Source organism: Mus caroli, unplaced genomic scaffold (genome assembly GCF_978045245.1).
Source record: "Mus caroli unplaced genomic scaffold, Mus_caroli_1 scaffold_10, whole genome shotgun sequence".
Classification (NCBI taxonomy): Eukaryota; Metazoa; Chordata; class Mammalia; order Rodentia; family Muridae; genus Mus; species Mus caroli.
In genome coordinates, this window is record NW_028227265.1 from 3,727,078 (window position 1) to 3,754,570 (window position 27,493).

Consider the following 27,493-nt stretch of genomic DNA (forward strand, 5'->3'; position numbering starts at 1 on the left):
GGGCACCCGGGCTCGCGAGCACTCCGAAGCCGGCCGCCTGTCCCTGCAAGCCGAGGCCTCGCGCTCGCCGCGACCTGGAGAATCGCTCTCCCAAGACGCTCGCGCTCGCGCGCGCCCGACCGCGAGAGGAGAGTCTGGCCAGGAGGCGCGCCAATGGGCGTGGGCGGAGCGCTCGGGGCGGGGCCTGTCCGGTTGGCCAATGGGCGTGGGCGGAGCTTTAGGGGCGGGGACCGTCCGGCCACCGGCCAATGAGAGGGGGCGGCGCGCTCGGGGTGGGGTCTTTCGGAGCACCGGCCAATAGGCGGGGGCGGAGCGCGTGGGGGCGGTGCCGGGGCGGGCGGCGGCGGCGGGAGCCGGCTGCAGACGGAGCCGGGCGGCCGAGGACGCAGCGCGGCGCCTGGCGACAGCTCGAGCCGCGGGCGCAGCGGCCGCGCGGGGAGCGCGCCCATGGGTAGCGCGGGACGGCGGCGGGCGGCGAGGCCCCGGCTTCTGCGCGCCGGCCCTGGCGGGGTTCAGAGGACCGCGGCTCCGAGGTGCGTGCCGGGGGGTGCGGGGTGCGTCGGATGGCGCGGGGCTCGGGGTACAGGGCGCGGGGACCGGACCTGCCCGGCTGCGCGCAACTTGCGGGCCGCTCCCCCGGGACTCCCGCTCCTTTGTACGCGCGGGCTCGCGTCTCCGCGGGTAAGGACCGCGGTCGGGAAGCGACCGGCCGCGCCGGCACATTCATTTGAGCCTGGTCGCAGAATCCCGAGAATCAATTTCGGCTCGTCTCCCCGAGAACGAGAGCCGAGGACAACTTGGCGTCACCCCTCGGGGAGACGTTTGTCGTCATTAACCATCCTCGGCTACATTAATTCAGTCCGGGCCAACGTCAGCACGGGCGAACGGACAGCAAGTGCGTCCTCAAGAATTGGGGCTGGGCGATACCTGATTTTGGTCAAAACAGGTCTTAGGCGCTTCGGGTTCTGCTTGGAGTTGCCTCGGTCTGCGCAAGGATGGCTTTGAGAAAGAAGGCCAAATAGCGAGGGGGAAAGGCAGAATGCAGAGCACCTCAAAACCCAAGTCATCCGAGGAAAACGGGGCGTCTTGGTTATTCACATTGGTTTTCCCCAGTAACTTCAAAATAGTCCCAGAAATGTTCCTTTTGTCTGCGGTTTCACTTCTAAACTTTAACACTAGATGGCTTTCTTATGACAGGCATTTTAGTCCGCTGCCCGCTTGAGTTTCCTGCGTCTGCAGTCTAGGCTGGGATTTATTTATTTATTTAACGTCTTACAAATTGGAATGAAAGGAAGAAACTATCCCAAACTGCTGCTTTATTTGAAACATAGTACTCCCCTGTAAGGCTTAAACTGGTTATTATATTTCTTTTTTCAAATATGGAAAGTGGGCTTTGATCTCTAGCGACCAGAGGAAACTATGAATGAGCGAGCTGCTTGTTACTCCGCTCTGCATCGCGGAGGTCTTGATGTCTTTGGAGAATGTGGAGTTCTTGGGTGGGTTTGGTGATAAGAGCTGCATAGATTTCGACGTGCTGTTTACGGCTAGCTGGAAAGGTTTCCGGAACAGGCAGAAATGGGATCTATTGCAGGGGTTGGGGGTGGGAAGAACAGTCTATCTTCAGTTTTGGGCGCGTGTGAGGCTGTTCCTGCCTAAGGGTTGACCGGCAGCATTTGAGGAAGATCTGTAGCCGAGTGCGTCTGCCTGAGTCATACTGAGGGTTGTGTCACGGACCTCTGCGTTTCCTTCTCCCCTGGTGAGATCTGGCTTGTCTCTTCCCAGCACGGCTTTTTAATGACTAGTACAGTCTAGTCATTAAACAAGTGCCTCTAGTTAACCGATCCAGTGGCCACAGCAGATTCTTACATTCTGGGTTAAGTACTTTTTTTTTTTTTCAGGGGGTCGGATTTGGGAATTAAACCTATAGGCTTGGGTATGATAGACAAGCACCCTGCCACAAAGCTACATTCCCAGCCTCATTTATTGTTATTTCAAAACAGTGAGCCATTTACTATTATTTTGAAATAGTCTCACTAAGCTCCCTAGGCTGACCTCACGCTGTAGCTCAAACAGGCTTTGAACTTGTGGTCCCCTGCCTCATGATTGGCTTGGATGACCGGTGTGCTCTGCTACACCCCGATTCTTGTAAAACCTCACAGCTAGCCCAAGTCTTGCCCTGGTGGTAGGCAGGCTTATTAGCTGAAGAAATTGGAATTTGGCTTTATAGTTATTTCTTGTGGCTTGGCTGGCTTAAAATATAACGTTAAATTTGTATGTTCTAAATTAAAGTGTATTCATAAATAGCTAAAGGGGCGGGGGGGGAACCCCAACTGGGTAAATGTCTGGGGAACATAAGGAAACAGGAAGGGCTTCCCTCAGTACCCACGTGCTACCTATAGATGGGGTGAGGTGAACTTGCATAAGAAGCCGTGTAGACATTTCCTCCGGAGGATGGAGAGAGCACAACACAGCATCCAGTTAGGATGTGGAGGTGGAGCTTCGGCCTGGGACTGCGGCTGAGAGTTGCACCGTCTGGCTTAAGTGGATGTTTTTTAGAACATGATTTTGTTATTGTAAAACATTAGGCTCTCGCCAAGAGCGTCTGCTTTAGCGCTGTAACTTCTAGCTTCGTTAGTGGGTTCATCATCTTGGTTAAAGCTATTCAGTATACATTTGGAAGGTGCAACCCCTCTCCCCGTATGATTTTGCATGGGCTCTTTGATACCTGAGCTTAGTCACCTTTCCAGAGCTTGGGGAATCCTCTTCACCTGAGATAAAAGGGACAGTTGGTTGGATACTTGAAGAGCTGTCTCTGAAACAGGTGTTAGTACAAATCATTATTATCTGGTAATTGAAGCTGGCTTGACAAGGCTGTGCACAGGCCTCCCAACTGTGTTTCTGTTTACATGGACCTGCCCCTCACCCTTGATTCCATCAGTACTTGTTAAACCCAGCTTTAGAGAACCTTGACTTGTCTTTAGACTTCTGACCTCAATGTGGAGGTAGTTTTAGATAAGCATCTTTACAAAGACACAGTGGGTCTTAAGAGAACGTGGACTGACTATGCTTGTTTACTTGAATAAATTATGAAGTCAAGCCCTGAGCACTACAAACACTCGAGGTCTAGATTCTCTTCCTGAACCTACACAAGTGCTTCCTTTTTGGGTGAGAAGAAGGGGTGGGAGCCTCAAGGGAGCATTCTCTAGTCCCAGGTGAGTTTGGATAAAGTATAAATCATTTCCTTTTGGCTCCAAAAATATTGGTTTCTGTCTCTCTGTCACTGTCTCTGTCTCTCTCTTCATTTCATTTTTTATTATTTAGAGTGAGTGTGTGTGTGTCTGTCTGTGTGTGTGGCATGGTGTGTGTGTAGGTCAGAGGGCAACGTGTAGAAGTCGATTCTCCTCTCATCACACCCACTTTTGGGACTGAACTCAGGGTTGGCAGCAAGTGCCTTTACCTACTGAGCCATCTTGCCAGCCCCCTTTGTTTCTTTATTGTTTAAAAATACATGTATTAGAGCAATAAAAATGTCTGCTTGGCCAGAATGGTTTCTATTTCCCATGATTATGAGTTCTGCTGGATTCCGTGTATTGTAAGTTTGTGTACAGTGAACCTCCGTATATGGATTTACAGTTGCTAGGTTTACCTTTGAAATCAGTGACTCAGGAATCGCTTTTCTCTGCCAATTGCATTCAGCTATGACCCTTTTTAAGGAGCGGTAACCATGCAGTTGGAATTCAAATGTCTCCCAACTTCAAGGGTAAATTGGTTTGATGGTCTCTGACCCTGAGTTCAGAGTGACAATAGTGGCGACTGCTCTGCAGCTCAGATCTGATGCTGTTCTCCTGCCAGAGCCACTGTAGTAGTACAGGCCGCTTCTGAGACCTGTTTCCTATGCTATGTTGTGTGGAGACTGAGTAGTGGACAGCGCGACAGGCTGTGAGCTGAGTGTGATTGTCATGGAGCATCTCTGTGCCAGAAAGGATGTAAGTGGAGCAGCAATGCCTTCATGCGCACCACTGTTTCCACCCATCTATAAAACTTAGAAAACAGAACCAAGCCACGTGTGGTGCTGTACTCTGATGATCCCAGCCCTGGGGAGCAGAGGCAGGAAGACCAGGAGTTCAAAGCCATCCTCAGCTACATAATGAGTTCTGCAACAGCCTGGGCTACATGGGACCCTGTCTCACAAAATCAACACAAAAGCAGATTTTAAGGAGGTTAGGTTTATATGCATTTGGCATTGCTACCCTAACCATATTACTTAAATATGCATAAGTATATTAATGAAACCAACTCTAGCCATCACTATTATCAGTGCTTTTAATCAAGATAACATAAGACTGTATATGGTAGCCCTTGTGATCTCAGCACTAAAGAGGTTGAGGCAGGGGGATTGCTGGGAGTTTGAGGGCAGTCTGGCCTACAGATTTGGGGCTCCATCTCAAAACAACGAAAGAGAAGAAGAAAGTAACAGGAGAAAAGATGTGTATTGGGGTAGGTCCCCACATGGGGTGTATGTGTGTGTATGTGAATGTGTGTGTGTAGGCATGTGTGTGTGCATGTGAGTATGTGTGAGAATATGTGCATGTGATTGTGTATCTGAGTGTGCGTGTGAGAGTGAGAGAACATTTAGTAAAGTGACCTCACATCTCATCTGACACCCCCACCACACACACACACACACATCTTTCTCTTGTTTCATAGTGAGGCTGTCACTGGGCAAAGAGTTTCGAGAGCACAGCCTGCTTTCCCCAGGGTTCTCCACTGCTTAGCTCCTACCGTGTGGTTTCTGACTGCATTGAGAACTGAACCTGTGGCCTTAGCACAGCCAGGCAAGGTGACTGAGCTACGTTCCCAATAGGCCCTAAACAACTTCCAAAGGGGATCTTCCCGTAGTCACTCAGCGGGGCCTGGAGGAGTGGGGATTGAATACCACTTTTTGATGGTTTCAGCCCTCAACAGTTTTTAATCTTTGTTTGCAATGCTTAAGGCTTGAACTCTGCTTTCATACATGCTGGTCTGGTGTTCTCTCAGTGAGTCGGATGCCTGCCCTGCTCTTTCTGTTTTTCTTTTCAGACTAAGTTGCCCAGGCTGACCTTAAACTCCTTCACTATCCTAAGCTAGTCTTGAACTATCTTGGGATCTTTTGGCCTCAGCTTTCTGAGTAGCTGGAAAGACAGAGCTGCGCCACCAGGCCTGACATTAGGAAGTTTCTATAGAATATATAAAATATAGACTATATAGACTATAGAACACAGCCTATGCTACCTGTCATTGTAACTTTACTGTTTCAGAACAAATTCTCTAGAGCAGTGGCTGTCCTCAACCTTCCCTGCCACCCTTCAATACAGGTCCTCATGTGGTGATAATCCCCAACTGTAAAATTATTTTTGTTGCTACTTCATAACTGTAATTCTGCTACTGTTATAAATCTCAAATGTCTGATATGTGGCTCCAAAGGGGTCATGACCCCACAGGTTGATCTAGAGAGCCATTCACCTCTGCATCAAAGTTGTCAAAGTGGGGCCCAGTGAGCAGAGCTCCTTCTGTCTGCCTGGTATTGAGCACTCAGAGGAGGAGCAGGCTGGCTCTGCTTGCTTTCTCTGTGTCTATGGCTGGCCCTGAGTCCAGGACTGTTCTGTGATAGTCACCTTGCTGTTCTGTTTCCTTGTTACTAGTTCCTTTGTTTTGGAATTTGGTTCTGTTGACAACTCAGCCCTTCCTCTCAGGAGTGCTGCTGAGGCTGGGGTGGGTAATGACACTGGCCACCTAGTCTGACTCCTGAGTTTGAACCCTGGACCCATGTGGCGGAAGGAAAGAGCTGACTCCTGAAAGTCATTCTCTGTCCTTCACACATGGGGCATGTATGCGCGCCTCCCCTCCTCTAAATAAACGTGAAGGAAAGAATGTGCCGCCTGCAACTTAGCTGACCCTTGATACCGCTTCCTGTACCCCTGGTGGGATTGATGAGTTGCCTAGGCACCCAGTGTGTCATCTTTAGCCATAGGGGCTCCCTTTTGGGGGCTCCAAGGAATCATGTTCTTACAGCCAAGCACTAGGACATGTGAAGTGCTTGGTTTTAGTAACTGGCTGAGTCTCTTTCCCCTTCTCACAGGTTATTATGAAAGATGGCACCTAACTTGCTTTACGAGTTCTGCTGACTGAGGTTTTCTAAGTCAGAAGTGAGTCTGTGTTTTACTGTGTCCCTAGTTAGACCTGCTTTGTATGTAGTTAGTGATTAGGAAATATATGCTTAATGACTACCTGGCTCTGACACATTAGGGGACCCTGTGGCTTTCTAAAGACCCAAGAGAAAGGACATGGGAAATGGGATAGAGCTAGACCGCTGCTCCTGCCCTAAGACTTGCATCATCTTATGTCCCTTGCAGTTAGGGGAAGAGCCGGTGCTTCCCTGGTGTTGTCCCTGTTTAGTGGATGGACAGTCAGTTACATTGATTGTTGCTGTAATGAAAGCAGCTTGAGAAAGGGACGGTTTCTTTGGGTTCATAGTGAGCATGGTGGAAAGGCAGATCAGAAGTGTGTGGCCACTGGTCATATTCTATCTAGGCAGAAAAAGAGAGAATGCTGGTTGGTGTTCAGCCTACTTTCTTCTTTTTCAGCAGTGTGGAAACCCCAGCCGTGTGATAGTACTGCTCACATTTAGGGTGAATGTGAAGACCCACTTCAGTTAACACCAAATTAGAACACAGAGGGCATACTCAGAGGTTTGTCTCTTGGGTGATAAGATTCTAGCTCTCAGTGAGGACATTTCAGCTCTCATCTCTTCCTTGTGTGCTGCTATCCCTCAGCTATAGGAGCGTCTGGAACTCCGACTGCGGGTTTCCCACTTGGTGTGTGTGCCATGTCCTCTGAGGAATGTCCCCTTTGTTTGTGGTGAAGTCAGAAGTCCAAAGTAGGAGAATTAGTTAGCTTCCCATCACTAAGGCTGTCATGGGAGGGAAGGCGTGGCCTAGCAGCTCACCTCAGGACAGGCAGAAAGAGTGGAAGGGCCCGATGTGGAGCAGACTCTTCTGTTTCCCTCATATTTCATCCTGGCCCTGTTCCGTGGGATGCTGCCACCCACACTCATGGCAGGTCTTCCCTACCCAGCAAGTGCCCTGGAATTGACCTCACAGACACACCCAGATGAGGCCCTTGCCAGTTAGGTGAGTCCACATAAAGTCAGGTGGACATTGTGTGTTCAGTTACACCTTTTCTGTTGGGTGCTTTGGAGCCAGGGTCTCCTTGGGCCAGCCTGGATTTCACCCTGGAGCCTCAGTGCTGGGATCACAGAGATGTGCCAGCACTGCAGCCACGCCTACACCGAAGACCAGAGCAAAGAGCCGGTGTTTGAAGTTGTTGCTGTGGAACATGGGCATGGCGCCCTTATGCACGTGTTCTCTTGGGCGTGTAAAACATTATGCATACCCAGAGACCTGTTGTGCATGTTCCCGCAGACTTGCGGGAGGTGCGGAGTGTCTGGTGCCCATGTGACCAACACAGCTCTGCCTTCTCTGTGCTCTGGGGTGTGTTTTAAATTTGATTCCCGTGGAACCATGGGATTCATGTGGTTCCAGAATAGCTCTGGGCTGTTTCCTCTTTGTATTGAACTGTCTAATAAGGGATTTTAGGAATTACAGTTTTGGTCATTCATCCAGTGAAATGCTACTGTTTCAAGTGTTTAATGCCTTAATCCAGTGAACAATGGCTGTTTTGTAGAAGGGTCTGCAGGCTCTTTCCACTGTAAAGTCAACTCTCTGAATGCTTGTGTATATTCATATGCTTGTATGAATACTTGTGTCTGTATATATACATGTGTCTGTATGTATACATATGTGCTGCTGGGCATCGTGGGTCTTGCCTTTAACCTCAGCACCAAGAAGCTGGTGGGTTTCTGTAAGTTCAAGGCCAGTCTAGTGTACATGACACATTTCAGGCCAGCCAGGGCTACACAGTATGACCCTGCCTCAAAAATCAAAATAAAATATATGCATACTTATGTGCCATAGATCTGTTTATGTTCTTTATCATGCCAGGATCTCCTGACCATCATCAAATATGAGCAAAAGTATGAGTTTTACGAAAGATGTTTTTAAAGTGCTAGAAGTGGAAGTCTTTTCCCTTACACCCCACTCTCTATGGGCTGTGTGGTTATCCATTGCATCTGTGTGCATCTGTTGGCTTTCCTGGTGGCCTTTCTCCTGGTCCCTGGAACTACTTGCGATGCCTTGGTTGGGCGTGGGGATGGAGGTGTTTCTGGTTTAGCTTGGCTGCTAGAGAAAGCTTCACACCATTACACCCGCCTACTGCACAGAGTTCGGAGTGATATGACATGTCACCTGTCTGTGCAGACATGCGTCAGAAGTATGTGAAGAGTGCAGCCTCACAGTGGGACATTCTGTATGACAGGATGGTGGCACACACTGTCCCTAGCTCATTGAGGAGGCCCCGTGTTTCCCTGTATGGCTCTAGTGTGAAATGTCCCCACAGGCTCATGTTTGAATACTTGGTCCCCAGATGCTTTGAGAACCTTTAGGAAATGGGGCCTGACTGGAAAGGGGGTTCCATGGCTGATAACCATGGTAATAACCATTCGAATCCACAGTGCCACAGTACCAAACTCAGAATGCGCCCCAGAGCACAGAGAAGGCAGAGTTGTGAGAACCACACGGGCACCAGGCACTCCACACCTCTCAGAAGTCTGTGGAGACCCACACAGCAGATCACTGGGTGTGCACAATGTTTTACATGCCCAACTGTCCTTGTTTCCCACAGGAACAGTTTCAGTTTGGCCATTAGTACCAGCCTGAGCTCCTGTTTCCTGAGCCATGGAGATGCGAGCAAGCCACTGCTGCGCGTCCATATCCTCAGATTCCGTGGGAGCCAGAATAAGCCCATCCTCCCCTAAGCTGCTTCTTTCCTGGTGTTTGGTCATAAGAACAAGTTCAGGAAGTAGCCTGGCAGCGCTTAGGCTACAGGAGGCTGGCGAGTATAGAAAGATGGCTTCCAGCTACCTACCGTGCTCCCACTCTGTCCTCCTCAGCAGGGTACAGCTCCAGCTTGCACCTCTGGGCATCACTTATTTGCACTTGCCTCTTGTGTCTCCTCCCTAGAGCATCTTTATCCTGTGGGCGGGGACCTCCCTGCTGTGTTCCCCGGGCTTCAGAAGTTTGTGCCACAAGAGTGGTTCCTGACCATTGTGGTTAAGTGATTGTAGTTGTGGGTTTGGACATGAAGGAGCTCTCTGTGCCTTGAATTTTTTTTTTTTTTGAAGTAAGTTATGGATTCCATTGTGACTCATTCTAAGTGGCCTTCCTACTTCCTCCTGCATCTTTCCCAGGGTCACAGGAAGTGGCTGCCACTGAGCTATGTAGGTGCAGCTGTGGGAGGCAGGAGTTCCTGAAGAGGGGTTAGCAGGGCTCTGCAGGATCTGGGAGACTGCTGATACTGTGCCCAAAGTACTGACGCTTGGCAAGGCGGCACACTTGCCATCTCCTATGATCTGGTGGTCTGCCTTTTCCTTTCCCAGTGTCAGTTTGGTCCCCCAGGGTGGCCCTAGTCCTGTTGGAGGTTGAGGGGAAACCTTGGCTTGGGCTACTTGATACAGCTTACTGGAGGGAAATTAATTCTGAGTTCCTAGCACTCTGTTGTCCTTGCCTGTTCAACCCTTAAGATTCCTTCTAGAAATGGGGATGTTTGAGAATTTGGTCTGCAGATTCCAGGCCGCGCTCCCTTGCTTATGTGTTTTTCATTGAAGACTAGCAAAGTCCGTTGGAATATTATTAATGATTTACATATGGCAGGCATTGCATACTTAAGAGTTTTTGCTTTTATTTCAGATAAGGTCTCATATAGACCAGGCTGGTCTTGAACTCAGTCTCCCGAAGGTTGGGGTTATAGACGTGCCCTGCTAGACCAGGTTTATGCAGTGCTGGGGGTGGAACTCGGGGCCTCCTGCATGTGAGGCAGGCACTGCACCCCTGAGCTATATCCCCAGCCTATAACAAGCAGCTGCACTTAGAGCCTAACAGGAGTCTTTCATCATTCATAACCCCAGCAGAATCGTGGGTACTATTTTGTGTGGAATCTGAGAGCCATGGTCCTGTCTCCATCTATGAGCAGAGCCATAGCAAATAAATAGTAGGGGCATCCAATTGGCTACCAGGTTTTACTTAAGGGCCATTCTAAGGCTTTCTCTGTGAATCACAGGTCTGATTTCTATTTTGAAAGTTCCGATGGGTAGGAAGGAAAGAGACTGCTGTGCTTGACATGTAAAGAGAATGAAGAGCTGGATGAGAAGCAAGGCCGCTTTCAGACAGCTGTGTGCAAGCTTTCCTGCTATTCTTCCTTGCTCCTGTCTCATGGGGAAGCACCTCTGCATGCCTGTGTGTGCAGGGGGAGCACCTCTGCATGCCTGTGTGTGCACAGGCCCGTGGAGGCCAGAGGACAGCCTTCCACGAGCAACACTCACCTTGTGTGCACAGGCCCGTGGAGGCCAGAGGACAGCCTTCCACGAGCAACACTCACCTTGTGTGCACAGGCCCGTGGAGGCCAGAGGACAGCCTTCCACGAGCAACACTCACCTTGTGTGCACAGGCCTGTGGAGGCCAGAGGACAGCCTTCCACGAGCAACACTCACCTTGTGTGCACAGGCCTGTGGAGGCCAGAGGACAGCCTTCCACGAGCAACACTCACCTTGTGTGCACAGGCCTGTGGAGGCCAGAGGACAGCCTTCCACGAGCAACACTCACCTTGTGTGCACAGGCCCGTGGAGGCCAGAGGACAGCCTTCCACGAGCAACACTCACCTTGTGTGCACAGGCCTGTGGAGGCCAGAGGACAGCCTTCCACGAGCAACACTCACCTTGTGTGCACAGGCCTGTGGAGGCCAGAGGACAACCTTCCACGAGCAACACTCACCTTGTGTGCACAGGCCTGTGGAGGCCAGAGGACAGCCTTCCACGAGCAACACTCACCTTGTGTGCACAGGCCTGTGGAGGCCAGAGGACAGCCTTCCACGAGCAACACTCACCTGTGTGTGCACAGGCCTGTGGAGGCCAGAGGACAACCTTCCACGAGCAACACTCACCGTGTGTGCACAGGCCCGTGGAGGCCAGAGGACAGCCTTCCACGAGCAACACTCACCTTGGGTTTTTTGGGACAGGACCTCTCCTTGGTTTGGGACTTGATTCAGCTCGGCTGTCGCCCCGTTCCCTACTCTGGGACCACGAGCACATGCCACCGAGGAAGGCTTACTGTATGTGTGTTGGGGTGACAGGCTCCATCTCAGGCCTCCTGCTTACATAGTAAGCTTCTTATCAACTGAGCTGTGTCTTCAACTCCTACGTAGGAATTCCATGAGGCCAGTGAGATTTGTTTCCTGTTAGACACAGTGAGAAGTGTGCTCTTCCTGGATCTTGTGCGTTTTTTAATGTTTCAGACCTGGGTCTCTTGGGTCCAGCTGTGATGCTCTGTCTTGTACTGAACACTGTAACTGCCTTAAGTCAAGGCAGCTCTCAGTCCGTCATGGCAAGAGAGATAGATTGAAGAGAAGGAAGAAGGTGGGGGGACGGGTGGTAAAGAAAGGTGAGGGTATGGGGAGTGGTGGAGGCAGCTAGCTTACTGAGAGTGGGGTGCCAAGGCTGAGGGTACAGCTGCGTTTCTCAGTCAGGGGTGCTGGGGTGCCCTGTAATAGCAGCCCAGCCTGGGAGTTGCTGGTCCTTCAGAGGCCATTTCTTCAGCTCTGAAAATCTCTGCCAAGATTAAAAGAACTGTAAGAGGGGAACGGTCTTGTTTCTCATTTCTCCTTTGCTACATTTGCATAATCTTTGTTGAAGCCAGCTGAATGTGAAGCCCTAAATAAATTCCAGGCATTTAAATATTTAAAAGGATTCAGCCACAGCTCTCTACTCACCCGAAGAATAAATGCGTTCAACAAAGAAAATAACACCCTCGCAGATGCAGCCCGGATAGACTGTGTCCACCTTGTCACTGAATTAGAAAACGTTAACAGCGAAGCTTGCGTTTGACGGGCTCTGAAACTGGCCGTGTGCCAAAATATTGTTTCCCTGCTAGAGAAAGCGGTGGGTGTGTTTCATACTGGCAGCTGGCCAGCCAGGGGCTCTGACGCAATCACTCGGTCCCCATAACTGCTTTGCAACTAATTTTAGGGCAGTTAAATCTGGGCGATGTCTGGTGGCTGCCGTGCGTCTGGTTCAGTGGCGCTTTCTAAATCCATCCTTTTAGCTTGGCACCACAGCTTCTGGTTCTCTCTAGAATAAGCCTGGGGCAGAGGGGATGTTGAGTCAGTGAGGGAACACTGAGGCTGGCAGGTGGGGAGAGGCTGGGCTCAGGCCTTACCTTGTGCTGGTCATGGAGGCAAAGCTCAGGCCACCTTGTGTGTGTGTGTGTGTGTGTGTGTGTGTGTGTGTGTGTGTGTGTGTGAGAGAGACAGGCTGAGGAGGGGGTGGGGCACACCGAGGCTCCACCTTCCTGCAGCAGCCCTCAGGCCAGTTTTCCTTGCAGTCTCTGGTCTCTGCCAGCCTCACAGTGCTAAAAACTGAATCCAACCATCCTTTCTGGGAAATGTAAAGCTAGAAAAAATATAACTAAAAAAGTCATAAAGGAGCGGCAGCTATTTGGAGTGTCTTACAGAGGAGAACCAGAGCTTCGTGCTGTGTGTGGGTGCTCGTGTGTGTTGACCTTTGGGCCAGTCAAGGACACCGCCGGTGTCTTTCCACATTATTTTCAGCTATGCTGACTGGCCAGAGAGACTCAGGGGTCCTTGTGTCTCCATTCTCCAGGGCTGGGATCACAAACATGTGCCACCTTGCCCAGCTTTTTATGTGGGTTCTAGAGATCAGACTCAGGTCCTCATGTCTGCCAGTAGGTGCTTTTCCCAGTGAGCCATCCCCCCAACTCTCACAGACAGTTTTAATAATGACTGGGGGTTACAGGCTACAGGTCTCAGGTCTGCTTGATAGAGCCATTGATGGATTGCTGAGTTGGCAGGGAACCTCCAGAGTTCCAGACCTCCAAGGACAGAGTCTTTTACCCCAGCTGCAGCAGAGTCGGTTCGTACAGTTTTAGACCTTACAGAAACCCTGGGCTCTTTCTCAGCGGGATTTCCCTATCTGGCTGTTTCAGATTAGAGCTTCCTGCACTGAAGGTGCTTAGAGAGCCATGGGAGACAGTGAGCCGGAGCTGAGCTTTGGAAAATGGTTGGGATTTAGAGCCTTTCCAAGTATGGCACTCATTTAGATAGGCCTTGAACTCATGACAGCCTTTCTGGTTCAGCCCCATGAGCGCTAGGCTTACAAGTGTGCACCACCATGCCAGCGCTGGCTCTGTTTTAAACTGTATTTCAACATAAGCTGTAAGTACGGAATCCTTGCTTTTCATGACTGAGCACTTCCTGTTACCTGAGGTGAAATTTCTAGAATGAAATGCAGACAGCTTAAGTGTGTTGTTCATCCTGTGAGTTTGGGCATGCGTGTAGTCTGTTGTAACCTATGCTTCAGTCAGGGTGTGAGGTGTACTGACTACCCAGAGCTTCTCTCCTGTCCCTTCCTGGGCAGCTTGCCCCACCCCCACCCCAGTTTCTAGTTTTCTACTGTCAAGTGTTGCATGCTCTTGAGGAGATATAAATAGCAACTCAGTTACAAGGTTCACACTCTCAGCTCTGTGTGGAAATATTACTATATTAACTTTAGATCTGCCTTTAAGTATATGACACACTTGCTTTGCTCTCCCCGTGGGCTCAGGGATCATTTTCAGTGGCCTGCGATTTCCGGAGCAGCTTTCTCTCACCTGATCTCTTAGTCATGTTTGTACTCTGATTCCCTGCCAAGCAGTGACTTCCTGCCTTGTCCAGGCATCCATCCACCTGCCTGGTTTTTACCACTGTGCACTCTTTGAGACTCAGGTGAGTCTGGCCTCTGTGTCCTGGCATCTGCACAGGGCTGGCAGGGGCTCCTGGCACTGGCTCAACTGCGTTGCCTCTGAAGATGGGTCAGTAGAGCTCAGCTGTTCAGCTGTGTGTGCTATTTGGAAAACTTGAGGCAGAAGACATGGGTGTGTCCTTGTGAAGCGGAGGACTCATTTTTAGTTCAAACACAACAGTTGCTCCAACTCCCTGAATTCAGTTTGATGATGTCATCTATGGAGGACACGAACCACCTAAACCGGGAAGACCAGATTTCGGATCTGCTGTGCTGAGGTGATACTGGCTAATGCAGTAAAATCTCGGAGGAATTAAAAGTAACTTTCAGACCTAAGAGCTGCGCCTTTGCCACGCCTTAGTTGCTGAAGCCTGGGGTGCCCCGGCCCCTACAGCTGTGAGCAGTTCTAGCTTCTACTCAATGTTTGCAGTTCCTGGTGGCTTCACGTGTTTGTTTTCAGTGTGTGACTCTTGCACGGGGACAGGTTGGCTCTGGTGGGTACTCTCCCTGGTCAAGAAGACCCACTCGAGTATAGTGCCTGACATTAAAGAAGCCTTCCTTTGTACTACACAGCCTGAGGTCTGTGCGATGCTACTCTGAACCTAGGCTCCTCCCATGTCCTTCCTCCTTTATAAGGCTTCATCCCCATCTAACCAAGTGACCCGTGGTCCCCACTCAGGCTTGCTGAGAAGAAAGGACCGTCTGTGAGGTGGGTGGCTAAGGGTCCCTCTCACTTTGCCCGCATTCTTCTGATGACCTTACCTGATCTCGGGAAGCTGGGAATTGTTGTTACTGCCATCCCTGGCTGATGTTAGTTCTGTGGAGGTGACTCCAGACTTCATGACTCCTTGTCTGATATTGATGCTCATGAATAAGGCTTCCCTGAAACCTGCCTCCATAGCAGGTGACTCCTGAGACATCATGTGTTGTTGGGAAAGTGAACCAGTGCAGTTGATGATCCTAGGCCCCTGGTTCATCCTATACTTTTATCCTACACTGTAAGGTGTGTGTGTGTGTCCATGGCTGTGGTGTCCACGGCTTTCTCACCAGAGCCTCAGTTTCTGTACCAGTGAACAGGGGCAGTTGTTCACCATTGCAGCGTTCCTGGGAGGAGTCTGTCAGACACCCAGGAGCATGCTTTGCAATTTCCGTGGGCTCCTCTGGACCAGGCTCAGGTCTGCAGTCTCAGCCCTTGGTGGTAGTAGACAGCTTGGTGTTGCTGTTAGGATTCTTCCATTGTGGGAAGAGTAGACTTTCTAACTATGCTTCCTGGTCAGTTTTAAAGTCTTTGCTATTGAAGGCATCACTGCCCTGTGCTGCAGACTGCAGTTGGTTCCATGTGGAGGAGAGGAGAGTAAAACTCAGTGTGAATATGAGTGAGGGCAGACTCTTAGAACCGCACCCTAATGGTGCCTCTGGGGACATGGCTCAGAGAGTGTAAGGAAAGACCTGGCTTCCCATTTATAATCCAGAGAAGTTGAAGGGATGGATATTCCAGGACAGCATAATAGTGACTTCTTTCTCAGGGGCTCTGGGGTGTGCGTGCACTCAGAAATGATCCATGGGCATTTTGGCTCTGTCCCACCAGCAGGAGAGGACTTCAGGGCCCGCTGGCTGCTAGCACCTTACAATGCCCTTTCCAGGTGTCAGCTCAGGTTCATTGTAGTGGCGACTGTGGAACTTGTGGGGCAGTCTGTGGTTGCCTGAGGGCTGGATCAGTGTCCAGGGGCTGGTAATGGTGTGGTCAGCTTTCCTGGGCCTGCCTTAGTTCTCCTGTGTGTTCTAAGGATGTGCAGAGCCGTCCATGAAAGCAATAGACTTTCTTTTCTTTTAAATTTGAGGTGGTCTCGTGTATCGAGTGAGCTCAGCATACGCTCATCTCCAGCTTCTCATCTTCCTGCTCCTGTCTCCTGGGTGCTAGGATTCCATTCCCAGTCTGCTCTTCCACATCTGGTTTCATGCAGTGCTGGGGATCAAACCCAGGGCCTCACAATATTCCCTGCAAACACTCTACCAACTGAGCTACATCTTCAGTCTGACAGTAGCCCTACTGTGCTGTCTGTTAAGACTGTATCCAGCTGTGGGCTACAGTTGTCCTTTTCTCTGAAGATAGAAACATTTGTGTTCTTGAATGAATCTTGGTGGCTTGTTAGCTGATTAGAAAGGGGCGGGACCCTGGTTGAAATGACATTTGAGAACTTTCCATAGACTGGAAGGCATCCCAGCCTTTTGGTCTGCCAGGGTGAGTTTATCCCCTTCCCCCTTTTGAGATGAGCCTCGACTGGCAGGGGATTTACTGTGCTGACCACAGTTGTCTCTACTAGAGGCCTCTGCAGGGCGGCGGGGGGGGGGGGGGGGGATCATGGAGTGCCACACCCAGGCCAAGCTCATCCTCTGCCCTTCCCCCGATGCTGTCTGTTCAGGTGTGGCAGCTATTGTGCTGAGTTTGCCCCTTTCTCTAGGAGTTGAGTTGTGAGGACCTGGGACCCTCCCCAGGATCAGAGCATAGCTGCTCAGGTGTGGACTGAGCAGAGAGCCTCCTTGAGCCCTCCATTTGACTCAGGGCAGTGGCTGTGGCTAAGGAGCTTCAGGACCTGTACTATGTTCCTGCTGCCGTAGTTTGGGACGTATGTGTCCATGTGTGTAGTTCATACCCTTGTATTTGTGTGCTCCTGTGTGCAGAGGACAGATGCCAGTCTTGGCAGTGGCTCTTAAGATATTGCCCACCACTCTTGAGACATGATCTCTGACTGTCATATTGGGGCTTGTATTGGAGCCCTGATCATCTACACTGGCTGGCCAGTGAGTCCAGAGATCTGCCTGTCTGCTTCCCTAGCTCTCAAGATATAAGCACCGTCTACCATGCTGCGCTTTCTATGGTGGGTTCTGGGGTTTTGGTAGGATTTGAACTCAGGTCCTTGTGAGGTAAGCTAGTACTTTGCCATCTGAGCCTTTTTCCTGGTCTAGTTGATGTTTGTGTGTGTGTGTCTTTTTGTTTGTAGTGAACAAAAGAACAGCCTAATGGTGGACATGGAACCTGAGGACACTATCTCACTCTCTTAAGTAAAATACACACCTGTGTGAAAGCAGGAAAACTGACCTGGGGGCTCTGGGAGTCTGATTAAACCTAAAGGCTGTGTTTTGACTGACCATGGATGGACAGGCATCCACACTGACCAGTGTCCTTGTCACTTGCCCTTCATTAGCTGGACTCCCTTCCACTGGTGCTGTTAGGGGAGCATCCTCAGAGCCCTGGGGACAATGAGGTGGTATGGCTTGCTGACCACCGGTATGGCTGGCCATGAGTTTCTCAGAGTTCTTGTCTTCATGGAGGATTGGGGAGGTGCCAGAGAAATTGCAGGTCTTGGCAACCCTGGAGAAGTGGTTTTTACATAGTACCCTCCCACTAAGTGTTCTTTCTGTTATTGTTGGACTCAGAAGAAAGGCCTGCTGGGCCACACCCTGAATCTGGGGAGATTCCCAAAGTTCTGGGTTCAGATACTTCCCTGCCTGAGGTTCAGGTGCCAGCTGTGTTCAGTGAATATAGAATGGTCCTGGGACCTGGAGACTTGGGCCCTCTCAATTGGGGTGAATTAATTTGGCAGAGTAAAAACATTTTGGCAGTTTGTCTTTTGTTCTCAAATAGTAATTTATTTTGAGACAGGGTCTCTCATATAGCTCAGACTGACCTCAGATTCAAGCTGTTGACAAAAGTGCATAACCTTGGGCTCCTGATTCTCTGCCTCTATCTCCTAAGTGCTGGTGTGTGCCATCTCCCTCAGTGCATACCATGAGGGCCTCTCACTGCCCTTCGACTGAGTAGAGAGTTGTCCTGTGCCCCCAGGATGCAGCTCAGGCCCCTGTCAGCATGAGCTCCTCCTGAGCGCCTCTGGCCATGCCAGGCAGGGCTGCTGCCCCCAGGCATATTCCCTCCACTCTGCGGCCTGCCCTGGGTTCTGGTGAGATGGACTTACAGACAGGACACAGATGTGCAAGGGATGCTTCTCTGTTCCAAGGGCCGTACACAGCTGCCCCAGGTTGTCGGAATGGCTGGTGTCTCGGTGAAATGTGTGCCCTTTCCCACTTCTTGTTTGAAGCCAGGAAGGATCCAGGAATCAGACAAATGCTTCACTGTTTATCAGTTACAGTGAATTTCTGTGGTACAACTCAGGGAGAGGAGTTTCCCTCCTCCATCCTCCATCCTCATATCACCCAGTCTTTGATCCCTTGTTAGCCTGTAAGAGCCCAGGGCTGGCCCTACACCTGCCAGGGGTTCCTGTGTCTTCCTCCAGCATCACACAGGATAGCTCTGCACAGGACAGCTTTGTACCCTCACTCCCGGCAAAGGGTTGATGTACTCTGTTTTCTTCCAGCCCCTCACAGACCAGTGCTTCTGAGAACAGAATAAATATTGCTCATTAAAACCACACAGACAGGCAGTGGTGGCACACACCTTTAATCCCAGCACTTGGGAGGCAGAGGCAGGCGGATTTCTGAGTTCGAGGCCAGCCTGGTCTACAGAGTGAGTTCCAGGACAGCCAGGGCTACACAGAGAAACCCTGACTCAAAAAACCAAAACCAAAACAACAACAACAACAACAACAACAAAAAACCCAACACGCAGACAGGGCTGGTGCGGTGGCTCAGCAGATGAAAGCACTTGCTGCTTGCTGCACAGCTTGATGACCTGAGTGATCCCTAGAACTTACGGAAAAGTGGGAGGAAGAACCAACTCCACAAAGTTGTCCTCTGACCTCTCCACATGGGCCATGGCGCACACCACACGGGATTCATCGTAAATTAAGACCGCACAGAGTTGCTGGCTTTAACAGATGCCATTTACATTTCTGGAACCTCAGTAGCCCCAAGGAAACAATGCTGACAGCTTAAGGCGGGATGATTGGTGGAGCTCTGCTTAGTGGTTGTAACCATTCAAAGGAGTCTGAAGACCCACCCCACCCCAGTGAAGTGCAATTACACATCCCAACAAGCACCAGGTAGCTATGTAAAGATCGTGCTGGGATAAGCTTGCTTGCTTCTTGCTTGGTGATTAATTGGGGTTGGATTGGGGTTGGATTTGTATATCGTTGGCAGGAGATGTGTCCATCGACATAGTTCTTACATATGTAGAATGCTTAATACTTCTCAAAGACTCTGTTCTAAAGGCACGTTGATAAAAATGGAAGAGGGGTTGGGTAATTGGTGTTTTTTGACATCGGGTCCTGTTGTGTAGACCAGGCTAGCCTTGAACTTATGATCCTCCTTCCTCTGTCCTTATGACTAGCATTCCAGAAAGGAGGTTTTGAGGCAACTTCAGAAAGTCCAGTGAAGTTATTGTAAGCTTCTGCTCCCCACGTAAAATATAGGATATTGGATTCTCTTTGACTCCTTCTTGGGGGTAAGATTTCCCACGGTTAATTTGTCCTGTGAGCACCATGCTTCCAGATTGTTCATGTTTTTGTATTCAGTTGCCAACTATAAAAATCTCAGTCACCTGTCTTTATAATCTTAGTCAGCTAGTTGCAATTCCAGTTCTGCAAGAGGAAGACAGGTCTTTGGTGGTTTAAGGGGAATGATCGTCCCAAATTGCTTCTCAGAGGAGCAGTGTAAAGATGTAGAGAGTAATGGGGAAGAGATGACTCCCTTTAACGAGTGGGTGTGGGTTGGGGTTAGATAGCACCCTGACTTTAGGGAGGCTGGTTTCTCCCATGTAGCTGGTGGGTTGCGGACCTCTCAGAAGATTTATTTGGGGGTTGTGGATTTAGAATGGGGTAACGGAACCTCGGAGTCCACCTGCTCGGATGAGCCTGTGCTGATTGGCTGTGCGCTTTTGCTATGGTGATGATTATTCCCCTGTAGCAGAACATGTGGGAATGAAACCCTTTATGAATGCGAGTCACCTGCTCAGGTCACTGTGCTGTATAATAAGTAGCTTTTGAAGAAGTCCGTCAAGATGGGGAAAGCCTGTACTGAGAGGGCATATTGAGGAGAGTGTGTATATTCATGGTTCCAGGGCATCCCTTTGTGTTTATTCTGTTACTTTGGAGTCCTTACTGTGTTTGCATGTGGTCCGTCCCCTGTATCATTTCCCCCTGGGACTTAAGTCCCTGCTGAGAAGCTGAGGCAACCATTTTCTGTATATTCCAAGCTAGTGGTGGGCACAAGGGCGGGGTGCAGCTGCACTTAGAAACACCTTTGCTAAAAGACTGGGCTCCTCCCTTGGACATGGGTCACTGACGGCTGAAAGTCTGGCATCTCAGCCTTCTCTCTTGTCTGTGACACGCAGTCACCTGATCACACGTAAGCCTGTTGATCTTGCAGAGGACTGAAGTTTGGTTTTCAGCACTCAAGTTGGGTGGCTCACAACCAGCATAGCTCTAGGTCCAGGGGATCTCATGGCCTCTGAGGACAGCTGTAGGCATGTGTTCATACCTCTCCACAGATGTACACACACATACACACATGTTTATATGCACATTTCTCAGCACACACATTTATGTAATTTTAAATAATCTTTCTCACTGTTATGCTTCAATTTAGTTTTTGGGCAAGTGGCTGGACTTAATTTGTTGGGAAGCCTCAGATTTGGGGTGGGTGGACCAGCTAACCCCTGTGTATGCTGAAGACCTTGAAATAGGCAGTCCTGCTCCATCCTGGGGGGAAGCCTGGGGAAGAGCGCAGGAGGGACTGTACCCACCCCTCCAGGCTCCGCAGCGTCTAGGGTGGGCTTCCTGAGCACTGAGCCAAGTGGAAGAAGCTCAGTAATTGTGTGGGAGTTTGCCCCACTAAACAGCCACAGCTGGCTTCTGTATAAAAGGACTGAATAAAGACCGATTGTGAGGTGAAGAGTGGTGGCAGTGGGACAATAAATTAGGATACGCCACACTATCAAGTCATTTATGTCAATTTAATACCTTGCTATTTAATGGTGTGGGAGAACGTTCACAGAATGTTAATGCTAAGCAGCATGTATGGTCTCAGTGTCCCAGGAAAATGAGATATGCACATATTGTTAGCACAAGACTATATTAAACTACATTAAACATTTACTGTGGATGTTAGTTGCAGACATGGGTAATTTTTTTCTTTTGCTTTCTAGATTTTTTTTTTGAGTGGAATGTACTAATTTTGTAAGAGATAAAACATGCTATTAATATATTAGAGTGATCGAGTTAACGTGTGTCCATTAAAAATGATCAGTCGTTTTAGTATTTTGGATTCGTTTTCTTTCCCTATAGAATCTTCCTTCTTATTTTTTCTTCTTTTGAGTGTATTTAGAGAGTTTTAAAGACAACTAGTTAGTAGCTTCACTAGCCACCTTCAATGTCTAATAAATGCTTTCTGTACCTACAGAAAACCCTGGTGATCCGAGGGTCTCGGTGTAATCTCCTATCGGGAGGTCCTGTCCAGGGCTGTTCTCCTGTTTGTTAGATTTAGGCACTGGGTTTTTTAACCTTCCAAGTGTTTTCTCTCCTTTAAGCTTCCTACTTCAGAATTCCATATGTGGATATTTATGTATTATATGTAACATATATGCTTAGTTTAGAAGCACCACAGTTAATTCTGGCTGTTTAATTTTTTTCACTGTTAGTTAGGAGCCACCTGCTGGCTTTTATGTGCCTCCTGTAGGTGCCCTTCCTGAGAATCGATCTCCAGGACACCAGGGTGAAGGGCCACATCTTCTTTCCCAAGTTGTTACAAAGCATAGATTTTTGGCACTTAGTGAAAACAGCCTTGCAGCCTTCTCTTATCTCTGAGAACACAGATGTCTTGACTCAGAAAATTCCGAGTGTCTTTTTAGCTGTATAATTGCCAGCCCTTTGATACCTTGCTCTTTGACATTTACATTAAAAATAAAAATTAGCTAATTTGTAAGTTATAAGGTCTTAAAAAATAGTTCATTCCTCTCTCACGCCTGTGAATGCTTCCATTAAAACTCTGAAATGGCTTATTAAATTAAATGCAGTGTCAAAGGCTAATTGTCTCTCTGTGAATTAGCCTACGTGCTGTAGGAGGGCCTGGTTTAAGCATTACCTTTGAGTTCTGAAGTCCATTTTTCAAATCTTTCCATTCAGAGTGTTTGGACTTGAGACATCTGTAGATTGTGAAGCCCCTTCTGTGTCATAAGGGAAGCCACTGCACTTGTGGAGGCTCTAAATTGGTCAAGGTGCAGAAAGTAACCGACAGAGCCCTCAGTCCCTAAACAGAGTGTCATGGACCATTCTCCACATTTTCCCTGAGGTTCAAGAGACACTAAAAGGGGCTGGAAAGGAGTGCTGTGAAGTACTCGACAGGCAGGACGTGGTCTGTGGTGGCCATGCATTGAGAGCTCACTGTTGCTGCTGCACAGGAATGACCTTCATTCCTCATGCCTGGGGGAGGAGTTTATGGGCCTCTGACCTCCCTAGGCCAAAAAACAAAAGCCACAGAAATGGGAGGGGACTGTGGAGAAGATGGCTTCAGCAGGAGAGAGGGAATGAGGGGTGAAAATGCCCAAATTCAGATTATATACAAGTATGACATTAGGTCATTAAGAGTACATGGGATGCCGGTGACACTCGGTGTTCTACACCAACTTCCTGGTGTCCTGAGTGTGAAACATGAGTGTGTCTTTGGAGTGGCAGAGCCCAGCCTGGCATCATCTCCAGTCAGCAGGTGGTAGCCATCCCTGACTAAGGACACAGGCAGGGAGGGTCCAGGCAGTTTGTAGCCATGCCATATTAGTGGAGAACCAGAAATGCTATTTTCTGTCCTCTTGTTCTAACTTAGAAACAGTATCTTACAAGTCACTGTAACCTCAGTAGGATGAGTGGAGTGTGAGGCCTGAAGTCACTGTCCCACCATGGTCAGGATGCTGTGGTGATCCCGTAGTGTGAGTCTGAGCAGCAGACTCCCAGGTTTCCGTTCAGGTGGAGGTGGCATGCCTGAGGGAAGCTCTTGAGCTTCTAGTGACAGAGTGTGCTTAGTCCCAGCACAGGCTGTTGGGCACTTGTAAGTAAGTCTCCTGGGCATGAACGATCTTCCATGTATGCTGGAAAGCACGGCTGTTCAGGCTGGCTGCTGTGCAGAGAATGCAGGAGCTAGGTGGGCGGGGGTGGGGGGGGGTGGGGGAAGGGACAGGGGCATTCAGGACAACCAGGAAGGAGAGCCAAGCGGGGGCTTTAAAGTCAGAATATCCATGTTGGGTTCAAGGCGAAGGTCTGTGTGATTGGTGGTCGTGAACATTAGGTTTGGAGAAACTTCCCTGACCCTTGCTGGGAATGACCCTGTTGTTTGGCTACCTCGGAAGCCCCCCTCTCTCTTCAGCTGTGGGCTACAGGGTCTGTGGAAGGGTGCTGGTCCCCCTGGCTGCTGGATGGAACCGTTTGAAGAGCACCATTCCCTAACCCTAACTATAGCCATAACTCCTGACCCTGATGCTAACCATAACCCTTGACCTTAACCCCTAACGCTAATCCTAACCATAACCCTTGTCCCTAACCACAACTATAACCCGAAACCCAACCATACTCATAACCTTAATCCTATAACCATAACCTGACCTTAATCCTAACCCTAGCCCTGACTCTAAACCCTAAGCCTAATCCTGACCCTAACTCCTAACTGTAACCTTAACCACAAGCCGAACCATAACTCCTTACCCTGACACCAACCACAATCCTAACACTAACCCTAACCCTAATCCTAATTGTAACCTTATCCACAATCCTTGCCATGACCCTAACCCTGGCTCCAACCCGACCCCTAACCCAGAAGTGCCCCGTGCTCGCAGTGTCCTTTATTAAGGGTTAAGGTCCCTCCTGCTGCAGTCCTCTGGCAGTCACACATACCTGCTGGGTCTGCCCGTGGTCCTCTTGTTCCCTGTCTGTTTGTCTCTCTTTCCTTTGAATTGTCACAATAGTGTTCTAGACTGGCCAGTAGACAGGCAGGTGTTGGAGAGGCCACTTTCAGCCAATGTGATGATGTTGGTCAGTACAAACTGCACTTAAAAATGCAGACGCTCCCCCATCTTGCTGCCCGCAGTCACATGCACAGTGGTCACGCGCAGCTGGTTGCTACCACATCAGACAGCACGATGGGGCACTTTCATGACTGCACAAGGCTCTCTTGTTTGATAGTTGCTGTCCATTAGTCTCCCAGCCTTGGGCCTCTGGACAGAGTCCATCCTTTATTCCTCCTGGGGAACACATCCAGGGATGATCCTCCCGTGCTCGTACACTCCTCACAGGGCCAGAGGTCCACAGCACCCTTTCCTGCCCCTGCATGCCTGCCTCTCTGGCTGAGGTCTCCTCAGACACACCTGTGCTTGCTTACCCTGGTTAGTGAAAGACACATCCTTACTGCCTTCAGAGCTCCCATTCTCAGCTGGCCTCCCATTGGCTTCCTAGGGATCTCTAAACGTTTCTGAGCCCACTCCCTCAGAAACAATTGTCATAAACGTCAAGTACTCCACATAATTTTTGAAGTGACATCTAACACTTTCATCACACATTTAAATAGTGGTTCATGGGACATAGGAAAAGACCAAAGCCAAGATGGGAGTAGTGTGAGCACTGATGCAGGTGGGATTGTCCTTCACAGTGTCATTTGGGAGAACTGCCCAATTATGAAGTGAATGCCATGAAACTGTCACCAAAGCCACATCTGATCTGGTGTGAACCTTCTTGATATTGGGGGAAAATTCCAGGTGTATTGAAAAGCTCTTCATCGTTCATTGGTGGTGGCACACACCTTTAGTCCCTACACACAGGAGGCAGAGGCAGATGAATCTCTTGAGTTCAAAGCCACCCTGGTCTACAGAGTGAGTTCCACAAGTGCTAGGGCCACACAGAGAAACCCTGTCTCGAAAAAACAAAACAAAACAAGAGCAGTAGCAAAGAGAAGGTCTTCATCATTGGCTCTTTGCCACTGACCCCACGGAGCACTTAACCCAGGCCACATTTGCCAGGTCTACATCTGCCTCCTACAGCAATGGTGCCTGTGGGCTTCAGGCCGGGTTGATTATTAAAGGCTTGTAGTGGTCAAAGTTCTGAAGGATCTTTATGTAAAGCCCTGGAAGTGTGTAGCCATGCTGCAGTGCATTGTGGGAGATCTTGATGGGTAGGAAAGGATGTCCACCTGTTCCTCAGAAGTCTTGCATGGAAGTGAGGGTCTAGAGGCTCATCAATTCCACACACAATGAGTGTCGGGGACCTCGGGTCCTTGTGTCTTCAGGTTGGTGGCTCAGTGGGGAGAACAGTTAGTTCTAAGGCAGGTTTTCTCTGTCCTCCTTCTCCCTTGGAGGTGTCAGGGCCTTGCTGTAGATGCCTGCTCTCTAACTTAGGATATTATCTCTCATGAAATTATGCAAGTACATAGTCATAGACAAGAAATACAAAATGTCAGTTTCTGACAGCTGTTTCAGTCGGTCACCCCAGTATCATAGGCCCTGAATCCCTGAGCACTGGAAGCTCCCTCTTCTATCTGTGTGTGTGTGTGTGTGTGTGTGTGTGTGTGACTATGCATGTGAGACTGTGCACGTGTGTGTAGGGGTGGGGGTGGGGGGTAGGGTGGTGATTTTGCCTTCAGGAGATCCTCCTACCTGAAACAAGCCAAGCGAGTGTTTCTAGAGTGTTAGTCTCCGAGCTTACCATCTCTTCCCACCCTGTGCCTGTGCTGTGATTGCTTTGGGGTCACCCCTGTTCCATCCATGAACTCTCTAGCACCCCAGGGTGGACCTTAATGTACTTGTACTTTGGTTGACACTGGAGTCCTATAAAGAGGGTGTGGGTGTGGCCCACGCCTTTAATCCCAGCACTCGGGAGGCAGAGGCAGGCGGATTTCTGAGTTCAAGGCCAGCCTGGTCTACGAAGTGAGTTCCAGGACAGCCAGGGCTACACAGAGAAACCCTGTCTCGAAAAAAACAAAAAATAATAAATAAATAAATAAATTTTAAAAAAATAAAAATGAGGCTCGGTGCAGAACATGGTGATGCACACCTTTAATCCTATACCTTGAGAGGTGGAAGCATGTGTATCTGAATTTGGGGCTAGCCTGGTCTGCATAGAGCATTGCAGCTGACCAGGGCTACATTTTGAGATCCTGTCTCAAAACAGAACCCCACAAAAACAGGCATATTACTTTTCTACTCTATTAGGGAAGGTAACTATAAAAGTTGATCCTATAATTGTTTTCAAATTCTGCTTAATAGAGCACAAAAAATGCAGAGAAATGACTGTTGCTGATTATCTTACAGTAACTATTAGTGCTGTCCGTGTGACTGTGTTACTTCTCCTTCCCAGGGCACAGGTTTGTGCCCAGCGTCTGGCAGAGCACTGCATATGTGCGAGCAGACCCAGCAGTTTTGCTTTTCTGCTCACTGAGGTACTGCCCTGCCGTTTAGCATCTGATAAGTCTGAAGCGGGCTCCAGGGGAAGGGTTTCTTATCTAGCATAGGAAGGTAAGTGCTTGGCCGTGGCTTGTTGAATGTTCTTGGGCATGCACCTTTGCAGAACAGGGCAGGATTGCCCAGCAGTGGGCCTCCAGCTTGTGATGTCTGGCAGAAATCCTGGCAGTGGAAGACCCAGGCCCTGCTGCTGGCAGAACTGTATTTGGCACAGCTCTGGCCAGTGCTGTGGGGAGACCGGGAACAAGGATGGTCTCCAGGTTCCGGGGAACTCTGCCCTGTGTGCAGAACCCACCAGGCAGCTTCCCCTGATGAGCACATGGAGTTGTACACCACTGGCTGTGGGTTTCCTTAGATACTTGGGATGGTATACAGAACATAGTACAACTTCCCCAGATGCTAAAAATGTTCTGCTCGAAGTCCTTACAGGTGGGGCTTGTCAGCACTGTGCAGCCTCGGGTCTCCTGCCTGGGTGGTGAACTTGATAGGGCATAGGGATGCAGGTGCAGGAGGTGCAGGGCATAGGGATGCAGGTGCAGGAGGTGCTAGTGGATCATGCTTCGTGGTTGGTCAGACTGAGCCCATAACAGCACAGGCTCGGGGATGGGGTGGGAGTGGGGGTGCAGCTACAGAATCTGCTGTGTGACTGTAGCCATTCTAGTGGAACAGTCAGCTTGCTAACAAGTTGTCAGCTGTAATGTGTGACACCACTCCCCTCGCCCCAGCCACTGCTGTTAATTTACACAGTGTATAATCTGAGTCTGAAACCCCCTTCTGCTGCACCCCAGGGCTTAAAGCATATTCCTATGTCCTGTTTGTGAACAGAATCAATTTTTTTTTTTTTTTTGTTAAGGGAAGAAATGTGATCAGAGCTGGTGGATTTTGGGTCATCAAGGAAATTGCACAATAAAGCAAGTACAGAGTTAAATTTAAACGGACAAGCTTAGCTTTATGGCGTTGGAAGGTCTTTTCTTGGGGGTGGCTAGTCTCTAGCCAGACAGTAGCCTGGTTCTGTAGACGGTCTTAGGAGTGCTCAGCATAATTCTAGGTCAGACAGACTTGCAGTGGAGTTGTCCTGTGGCCTGTGCCAGCTCTGCCTGGTTTACTAGTCCCTTCTTGTGTGGGCTGAACGTACCTTCTTTCTCTTTCACAGGTTAAACTCCTGG

General features: G+C 49.5%; 1 protein-coding gene across 3 annotated transcripts in view; it reads left to right on the forward strand.

Moving 5' to 3' along the window:
• Positions 1 to 374: 374 nt before the first annotated feature.
• Positions 375 to 27,493, forward strand: part of Sipa1l2 (signal induced proliferation associated 1 like 2) — a 151,363-nt gene continuing 124,244 nt past the window's right edge. For all 3 annotated transcript variants that reach the window (XM_085843514.1, XM_085843515.1, XM_029480755.2), the window contains exon 1: positions 375 to 533. The gene's annotated coding sequence lies outside the window, so the exon portion shown is untranslated. The remainder of the gene's footprint in view (positions 534 to 27,493) is intronic.